Genomic DNA, 7472 nt, shown 5'->3' on the forward strand with positions numbered 1-7472 from the left:
AGTGTGGGGGGGGTTGGGGGCGGGGGAGAGACAGAGAGGGAGAGAGAATCCCGAGCAGGCTCCATACCATCAGCACAGATCCCGATGAGGGGCTCGAACTCACAAACTTCAAGATCAAGACTGAGCCGAAATCAAGAGTCAGACATTTAACTGACTGAGACTTCCAGGCACCCCATGAGACATGAGACATGATTCTCAACCTGTGTTTTATTCAGAATAAGCAGTCAATATATTCTATACAATTAAGAAACTATTATTTCAGCAGTTCATTCAATGTGACTAAAAGAAGATTCAGCCACTAAAATAACAGATTCATTATGACATCTTGAAAGCATTTTATTATATGATAGATAGATTAGAGATGATAAGATCCATCACTGTTACTATAATTCTTCCTCTGTCCAATATATTTTCTACCCTTCAAGGTGTAGTTCAGGAAAGATGTCACAAAATCCCCTGCAAATGACGCATTTCTTTTAACTGCTATAACTTTGTCTGAATTATACAAATTGACTATCATAAAGGAATGTACACTCTTTTAAGACAGCAACCATAGTTCACTGAGCACTATTCTGAGTAACTCAATAAACACTAAAAATACTATTTCTGAGTCATTTCCAATCACTGAACTGGTCAGCATCTTTAAGGCAAAGTCTTGCATCTATATTCTCTCTTACATCAATTACCACTGTGCCATTTTGCATCCCATTTATGATAAGCCAAGTAGATACAATTGTTCATTGCAAATAGCATCTGCTCAGCATCCCTTCAACATTATTGATTTTCATTATTTAAAACTGCACATTATTCACTGCAAGTTACACAGTATGTTTCTTTCTCATTTCTATCACTATGCTGATACTTAAAATGATCAGAAAAAAATTCCCAAATTGGTAGAGTATAAAGTGGTCAGAGCCTGATGCCTTAGCAAATAGTAAATGTCTGAGTGAACTAGACAGGGGAAAGAAAGGAGGGACTAGGGATTGGTTAATAGAGAAGAATGGCCAGGGGACATAGAGAGTGCTACAAGTTTTGTCGGAGTTAGGTTGATCACCTGGTGGAAAATTAACTTGAAGGAAAGCATTTGCAGCAGGAGTGTTTTATACTGCTTGTGCATATTGGTTCCTTCATTCATTACATATTTATCTAGTACCTACTGTGTGATGACTACTAGAGTAGCCTCTGTGGATAAAATTTATTGTTTTTGTTCTTAATTGGACGCATCTTTAAACAATGCAGCAAGTACATAATGGATCAAGGAGAGCATAATGAAGGTGCTTTAGGGTTTAGGTGTGTATGGAAGGAGGGGGGCAGTTCTCTACCTGAAGGAAAGATTTTATACCAGTAGGCGGTGTTTGTAAACTTCTTTCTAGTATTTTTCTTTCTAAACACTTGCCTTTTCCTTTGTTTATATTTTCCACATCAGAAGTGGGTAGATATTTTTCAATAATGTATTACTATGACTAAAAATTTCCTTAAGGTTTCATGTGAATCTCAAGTCAGAGAAGTGTAAGGCAGGAACTGGGAAATCTACAGGCAGTATGCTGTCTTGGAAAATTGCATATTATAAAAGAAAAATATCAACATCTACAATAACCAGTGATGCTTTCATTTTATGACTGGTATGACTATAAAAATTCAAGGCACAAGGTAGCAATATTTTACATAAGTACTAATAAGGAAATCCTTTATAAGGGAATATCTTTCTTCACATATTGTCCTTAATAGCATCTTATAACTAGACAACATATTGTATTTTCTTCTGCAATTATCTAAATATTGATAAAGTTGATAAAAACTAGTATAAGCCAGCAAGATAATTCTAAGGTATCATTAGAAACCGATTAAAATTGAAAATGATACCTAAATGCTTTCAAAAATGCATGAAACAGACTGATTGATCCACTTAAATTACATGCAGGCATAAATAATCACCACTCTACAAATTACCACAAGAACAATGGCTAGAACAGAATTGACGGGGATAAGCCATTGACTTGGATATTAGATACCTAGAAAAAAAAATCTATTTATAAATCATTTTTCCAAAACTAAAGGCATTTACCCAAAGTAAATGTAAAAAATCTCTAAGCAGATACAGTTTCAAATTTAAATTTATTTTCTAAAATTCATGATATTTTAGTATGTTATGAAGCATCATGTATAAGTTTACTCCAGCCAAAATAAATTTATGTTAAATAGGCAAGGCGAGCCTAGCCAACATATTTTGGTTAGCTAACATAATTTTTTAAAGCTGCTATATTTTTAAATTGTTAGACATATATAACCATATAAACATCAAATAGAGCCATAAAAGGAAGTTCAAAAAATATTAAAATGTCATGATGCTAACATGAATATTTACAGGGATTTTATTTTGGTCGATGTGACTAGGAAAAGGATATGAAAGGAGGAAAGATAATACAGGCGAGCAGAAAGTAGACTAGTCTGCTACTAATGCTAACATTCAACAACAAACTTACTCCTCAGAGGGTAAGAAGGAGGAAGAGAAAGAAACCTAAATAGGACTGAATTCAAAGTACTGGAAGAGGAATATTAACAGAACTAATTTGAAAGAACAGGCAATTCACAAATTGAAGGTTGACTACCAAGAGATATAAAAGTATATGAATATGAATGTTGATAGATTAATCAAAACAAAACTTTGCAGGCCATTAAAACTGAAATAAAATGATTAGAATCTTAATTATTTGGGACAGGTTTTCTGAAGCTGGGTTCAATTTTTATAAACTATGCCTGTATTTTCTACCCTATGGAGAAACACAACAATCTTGAGCAACTAGTGCCCCCCATCTACTTCTGAAATCAAAACTCTCTTATCTATCAATTTCATAGCAACTGTGCAATCAGGTTCCAATCAGATTCCATTCAGCCATGCCAGGTTTGGCTCATGGGCATGGATATGTGGTGGGGGGAAAACTGAAGAGATGAAAGAGACATTATTACTTTCTCAAGTAGAGAATGGGAAAGGCCAGTAGTATTCTTTAAAGAAGAAAGAGCAAACAAGTACTTCGGAAGTGTCAATTTCTGCAGCCTCTTCATAAGCTTCATTGGCCAGGAGCAAGTCCTCCAGCTCTTCTTGCAAAGTGTAAAAAGCAAGCTAAACCATTCCCTCTGCCTGCCCCTCACACCCCGCCCACACATGGTCCAATCATCAATCACCATTTCTGCCCAAGGGCAGTCTGCACTGGTGCAAAAAAGGAAAACCAGGAGGGGTGAAGAGGAGGGATTGGTTAAAGAGAGAGCTTCCCCGGAGTTCTATGGTTGCTATAGTAACAGCTTCTTTTGTTTATACATATTCAGAACAGCTGCTTCCTTTGGGTTTCTGGTGGCAGGGATATTATAAAGGTAACTGACAGGGGAAGAAGCGCCACTCTGACCATGGAATGGTTAACATAGTGAGATTATTCTTATTTAACTGGGCTTAACTTTATATTTGGGTTAAATGGGGGTTTCGAATGTTGGCAACCAGATGTTTTAAAAGATGAATTCCACCAAAGAAAGAACCAGGTGCGCTAAGACCTGCAAAATGTCTTATGCTAATCTGAACAAGACATCCACTCTCTTGTGCCTTTAAAACTCAAAGCTCTCCATTCTCTTTTTACCTGGTGTGCAAGCTCCCTGGGAGGTATTTTTCTTCTGTGGAAATACCCACAAATTTCTGTTCACCTTTCCAAGTCCTAATTAATTCCTCTAATTAGAGCTTTTTCTGGGTGCAACCATTTACAAAAGTGAAATGCTGCTTAAAAACAAATTTAATGAATTCTCGCAAACAATATTCATTGAATTAACAGTCCTGCTGTCCACATACTATTACAACTAGCCTATTAAGGCCTTCTATAGATCTTGGTAAAGAAGGGCCATCTCCAAAGGAAAGGTAGAGATAAATATGGAACAAATGAGGTATCTATCTAAGTAATATGGACAAATACGGTTTTATTTTAAGGAAGATACCCTACCAACATATGTAAAGATGTATATGTGCATGTGTACATGTGTGTATTTATATGCATATGTGTGTGTGTGTGTGTTTGGAATAAAGTAGAAACCCAATGGGTTAAAAATATTGAAGCAGGATATTAAAAATTGCATCTGCTAGTTGAGTAGTCAAATTTTGTAAATACACAAACTTAAGATGCAAATAAGCAAAACAGGAGGAACAGATGTCCTTATAAACAAATTAATATTGTACATAGGTGTACTATCGTGTTTCTGATCCTTTGGGATTTTGGAAAAGTGCGATATGAAAGCAAAACGATGCTCCTGTTTTTTAATTAAAATTTATTCATCATTTGCCTAACAAAGGCTTTTGAACTTTGAATTTTTAGTAAAGTCCATGAAATATTTGGTTGGTTTCATTTGCCAATCTCAGGTATTCAGAGGTGGTACATCTTAAGCCCCAGTTGTTGCAATTTGATTACATATTTGCTTGAGAATTGTCATTACAATCTAGTCATTTTATCTCTACACAGCATAAAATCTGAGTGAACAGACGGATTCAAAATGGGAAGAAATCTAAAGAACAGTAAAAATGTTTAATTAAATATAGAATTGTTGAATATTGCTATTGGATCTTGTATGTATATTTATTTGACTTATTTGATAATGGTATTTTAGAATCCAAAGACTATAAATTTCAATTCATTATAAATTACTAAAGATGAGATTTGAGTCCAAAAGCAAGCACAAGAATTCCAATTTCTTCATTTGGGGAAAATGGCTTAACCTCTTTAAGTAACAGTCTCAAAAACTACGAAACAATGGTACTAACACCTTTGAGGTATGTTTCTGAGAGAATCAATTAAGATAAGGCAAAATCACATGGCTTGAAACTATAAATATCCTATGATACTGCTCTAATAATAAATATTATTATGAGAAAGTATCCAGTTTTTATTATTTTTCATCTCACAAATTTTCACTTTTACTCTCTTCTCAAGTCTTGTGTATTACAATATGGTGATGACACTCAAATCTCTTAACTTAGTCAAATTTTCTTCCAAACTCCAGACCTGAATTTTCCAAAGGTGAGGTCAAATGCCATTGCTGTATGAAGTTTTCCTCAATTCCTTCTCCCATATTAAGGGAGACCTACATGGTCCTTTCGTACTCACGTTTGGCTTTATGCCATTTTTCATGTTTGTGTATTTCTGATTGTCTTGAGAGATTTCTAGACATATTATTTATTCAATTTAGTGTTCACTCTAGCAACTATTAAAATGAAGTTTAATGTGGAAGCTATTTTAAATGATTATAATTTCTACAAATTTAAACAGTTTTCAGATAACTATGTATAACTTCTGATCTATCAATAAAGGAAGTCTAGAAGTGGTTTAGATTTTTTTTTTTAATCTTTTGTCTGTATGTTCAGAATGTTTCATTTGAGTATTTTATGGATAGCTTTAAAATTATTTGTATAATTCTATGTAGTTTACAAAGAAAACTATTGCTGGAATATACCCAATGAGTAGTTTTGGCTCTTAAAAACAAATGTGCAAGCAAGAACAGGTTTTGAAGACAGCTGATGCTTGAGACTAAGGTATCTATCTGAGGACCCTGTTAAGTGGCCAGTTGAAGACGATAAGCCTACAAGTGGAGGTACAGAAGTATAAAGGGAAGAACCTGTGTCCACAATGACATGGTTGAGCTGCTGAATTGTCAACTCTGGATCTGTTCTACCTACAAAAACTTTGTGTTACATAAAACAATGAATCCCTTGTTGTATAAGCCCCTCGTAAACAGCTTTTCTGTTACTCTTGGCCAAAGACATCATAAAGAATGGCACAGGAATTCAGAGAAATGAGGTGATAATAGACCATGAGATCCCAGGGAAAGAAAGGGGAAATTAAGAGAATAGAGTCACAGTGACTTTCAAATTCTTATGAGCGAGGCTATACTTCTTTTGATTAGTCATTAATTTCCCTTTAATCTTTAAAATATATCCCTATTTTATTTGAGTTAGTAAATGGATTTCAGTTTCTTGAATCCAAACAATCCCTAAAAAAGAAAACACATTTTATCACATTCAGTCATCATAACAAATAACTCTATAGGTAAAATACAAATATATCCTCCATTTTATTTTTACTTAAAAAAAAAAAAATTTAAATGGGAGACACAAAATCCAAAGCAGGCTCCAGGCTCTGAGCTGTCAGCAAAGAGCCCACCATGGGGCTCGAACTCAGGAACCATGAGATCATGACCTGAGCCAAAGTTGGACACTTAACCGACTGAGTCACCTGGGTGCCCCAATATTTCCTCCATTTTAGAGATGAGAAAACTGAGAATTGCAAAGTTCAATGCCAGTAAACACAGGAAAGTCTGAACTTGAACCCAAGCTATTCTTTTTCACCATACTTTGTCCTTCCATTGCATTCATTTTATTGCCTCATTATACTCTTTACAACTTCTCCAGTAACATCAATTGTATTACCTCTTGGCTTCACAAAAATGAAATCTTTTTTAACCTTTATCCTTTCTTTGTTCTAATTCATGCACTATAGTATAGTTTCTCCTTTTCAAGTATTTATTAAATCTATCTTCCTTTTCCCCACTTTCCATCGGCCACAAATGTTATTAAAGTCAAGTGAGTACCAGAGCAGCCAGCTCAGATATAGCTGGAGACACATCAATCTGTTTCAAACCTAATATCCTCAAAGCCCTATTTCAATCACATAGAATCAATAGTGGTGGCCAATTAGGACTATAATTAAACTAAATACGACCTTATCGTTTACATCTCCAGCGTTTTGCCTCCCCTTTCTTTCTCCTAATTTAACAAATTCATGCATTAAATATTCATTGTGTGTGTGTCAAAGTGAAAGATACTGTCCTTGTCTTTGAGACGCTTATACAGTGGAGGAGAAAGACACATATACAGCTCAGACAAGAAAACCACCAGTTTCCATTCTTCCCATACACAGGGAAAATGGATCCCCACACCGCTAGCTTCATCACCTCCTTGAAGCTTTGCATCTATTTTTTTTCCTGGTAGCCAATTGTCATCGTTTTACCTTAACTGGATCAGTTCCTCAATCATTATAGTGACTTTTACCTACATTTATACACAACTGTACTTGGTGAATTCTTCTACCGTATCAGAATTCTTCCTAGAGCAAATAAAAATAGCTATACTTTCTTAAATTAAATGATAAATTTGTAACAGTCAAAGGATAGAGATTGTCTGTCCTCCAGTATCAAAAAAAGAGAGTCCTTGAAAGGAGACAACATGTCTTGCTAAAAATAAAAATAAATATGCATGTCAAATCAATATTTCCCATATCCTAAACTGGGAATTTCTGGATCTATAATACTCACAAATTTTGACAAAAATTTATAGACGTCTCCCTGAACTTTCATTAATTTATTCAATATACATGTATTAAATAGGTATTTTATATACAAAGACAAGAAACGAGTTACTAGGCTTCCAGGAATTTATAACCTTGTAA

At 34.6% G+C, this 7472-nt stretch overlaps 1 long non-coding RNA gene across 1 annotated transcript; it reads left to right on the forward strand.

The window, feature by feature from the left end:
- The first annotated feature begins 3357 nt into the window (after nucleotides 1-3357).
- LOC122226179 lies at nucleotides 3358-4580 on the forward strand. The gene is made up of 2 exons (XR_006205506.1): nucleotides 3358-3531; nucleotides 4494-4580. It is a non-coding gene; the product is annotated as an uncharacterized LOC122226179 (long non-coding RNA).
- Nucleotides 4581-7472: the final 2892 nt, after the last annotated feature.

The sequence above is a fragment of the Panthera leo genome, chromosome C1 (genome assembly GCF_018350215.1).
Source record: "Panthera leo isolate Ple1 chromosome C1, P.leo_Ple1_pat1.1, whole genome shotgun sequence".
Classification (NCBI taxonomy): Eukaryota; Metazoa; Chordata; class Mammalia; order Carnivora; family Felidae; genus Panthera; species Panthera leo.